Source organism: Filicampus tigris, chromosome 13, assembly GCF_054856515.1.
Source record: "Filicampus tigris isolate MCC_2025a chromosome 13, RoL_Ftig_1.0, whole genome shotgun sequence".
NCBI classification, from domain to species: Eukaryota; Metazoa; Chordata; class Actinopteri; order Syngnathiformes; family Syngnathidae; genus Filicampus; species Filicampus tigris.
In genome coordinates this window covers 22805956-22808455 of record NC_141229.1, presented here as the reverse complement: position 1 = coordinate 22808455, position 2500 = coordinate 22805956, and the positions used below count along the sequence as shown (strand labels likewise).

The 2500-nt window shown below is 49.4% G+C and overlaps 2 protein-coding genes across 6 annotated transcripts in view; one reads left to right on the top strand and one right to left on the bottom strand.

Annotated features, from left to right (window-relative positions):
• The window catches only part of LOC147137970 (mitogen-activated protein kinase kinase kinase 7-like), a 144401-nt gene that overhangs the window by 130924 nt on the left and 10977 nt on the right, over positions 1-2500 (top strand). The gene's annotated exons all lie outside the window — the stretch shown is intronic.
• gja10a (gap junction protein alpha 10 a) overlaps positions 733-2500 on the bottom strand; it is a 150212-nt gene continuing 148444 nt past the window's right edge. Inside the window, exon 6 of the mRNA XM_086049777.1 lies at positions 733-750. The gene's annotated coding sequence lies outside the window, so the exon portion shown is untranslated. The remainder of the gene's footprint in view (positions 751-2500) is intronic.

The window sequence follows — 2500 nt, the reverse complement described above, 5'->3', positions numbered from 1 at the left end:
TCCAGCACATGTTCAACCTGAGCCTGAAGCTGGGCAGGGTCCCCCAGCTATGGAAAACATCCTGCCTGGTCCCGGTGCCAAAGACCCCCCACCCGAAGGAGCTCAACAGCTTCAGACCGGTGGCGCTGACGTCTCACCTGATGAAGACCCTGGAGAGACTGGTCCTTGTCCACCTGCGCCCCCTGGTGAGCTCCTCAATGGACCCACTCCAGTTCGCATACCAGCCTGGCATCAGTGTGGATGATGCCATCATCTACCTCCTCCACACTTCACTCTCCCACCTGGAGAAGGCGGGGAGCACTGTGAGGATCATGTTCTTTGATTTCTCCAGTGCTTTCAACACCATCCAGCCCACCCTACTGGGAGACAAGCTGGAGCGGGCGGGGGTGGCGCACCACCTCACCACATGGATCCAGGACTACCTCACAAACCGGCCACAGTATGTGAGGACACAGGACTGTGTGTCTGACGTGCTCCTCTGCAGCACGGGGGCCCCACAGGGAACTGTCTTGGCTCCCTTCCTGTTCACCCTCTACACCTCGGACTTCAACTACAACACCCCTACCTGTCACCTGCAGAAGTTCTCTGACGACTCTGCGATTGTCGGCCTCATCACAGGCGGAGATGATCGGGAGTACAGAGAACTTACTCAGGGTTTTGTGGACTGGTGCCAGCAGAACCGCCTCCTGATCAATGCGGGGAAATCCAAAGAAATGGTGGTGGATTTCGGTAGGCGCCAGCACTCTTCACCTGCACCAGTGAATATCCGGGGAACAGATGTTGAGAGAGTCTCAACTTACAAGTACCTGGGTGTTCATCTGAACAATAAACTGGACTGGTGCGACAACACAGACGCCCTCTATAGGAAGAGTCAGAGCAGACTCTTCCTACTCAGGAGACTGAGGTCTTTTGGGGTTCAGGGGACACTCCTCAGGAACTTTTATGACTCGGTGGTTGCATCGGTCATCTTCCAGGGAGTGGTCACCTGGGCAGGCGGCGTCTCGGCCCGGGACAAGAAGCGGCTGGACAAACTGGTCAAGAGGGCCGGCTCTGTCCTGGGCTGCTCCCTGGACTCTGTGGACTCGGTGGGGGACAGGAGGATGTTGGCCAAGCTGTCATCAATGCTGGGCAACCCGGACCACCCCCTCCAGGGCACCCTAACAGCACTCCACAGCACCTTCAGTGACAGACTGTTACACCCTCGCTGTGCAAAGGAGAGATTCCGCCGTTCCTTCTTGCCTGCTGCTGTCAGACTCTTTAACAAGAACATTGTGTAGTCTCTACAAACTGGCGGTCATTAGTGCAATTGTGCAGTCCTGCACCTGAGCTCGTATCGTGCAATACCCAATATTCCCCACTACTGTAATACCGTGCAATACTCAACATTCCCCACTACTGTTAGTCTAGTTTTATTTTTATCCAATGCTGTTCCTTACATTTCACTACAGCACTGCAGCACTGTCACTTAGAGTATTTTTTTCCTCTGTACTATGTACAGGCCGAAATGAGTGTTCCTCATATTTTTTATGTAGATGTAGGTTGGTGTGTATACACATGTGTATATACACATGTTACTGCGTATATCTACATAGGTTTGATTCTAAATGTTTGCCGTCAATGTTATACATTAATGGCCACATTATGCCGCCGCCCCTGTGTGACCTATATCTTTGCTACTGTAACAATGAAAATTTCCCCACTGTGGGATCAATAAAGGCATTCTTATTCTTATATATTGAAGACGTTTAAAAAAAAGTAAGCCAAGCAACAGCTGGTGAACTACCGGCCAGGCACTTGTTGCTAATGATAACAGCTGCTAGCCACTAACGCCGGAGACTTGTGCCGTATCATACAATGTCAGCGTAATTAACTAGCGGTTTGTTAGCGTCCTAAATTAGCGACTGAATATGACTTAGGGATGGCGTGATGATGTTGGTGGCAAGCTGAGACGTCGAAAACGGAAGTCAAGTTAGCTGTTACGCCGCCACGGAGGTCAACTTCAAAGTAAAAGTCTACTAAGGCTATTGAATTGGCATCAATGAGGCAATGTATCATTTGGTCCGCTTGATTTTGAAGTTAGCCTTTGCGGAGGTGGTGTGTTCGTTGAGTGTGTTTGGAGAGCGCTCTCGCATGCGACTTATGTGAGCCATGAGGGTTTTCAACTTTCTCTGCTGCTATTACAGTGAATGCGAACTAATTACGTTGACTTAATATGAACGCGCACAGTTTTTATTCACCAACCATTCTGCAGATCGCGCCCGGCCCGATCTGTGATGCTTGATCCGTATCGCTCACGGATCAAAGATGATCCGTTGCGCCACTTTGTACAGGTACGCAAAGGCGCTTCCTGACTCACATGACGTTACGCATCAGTGATTTCTGTTGCACATGTGCACCCCTGTGTGTGTGTGTATATATATATATATATATATATATATATATACATATATATATATATATATATATATATATATATACACACATACATATGCACGCACGC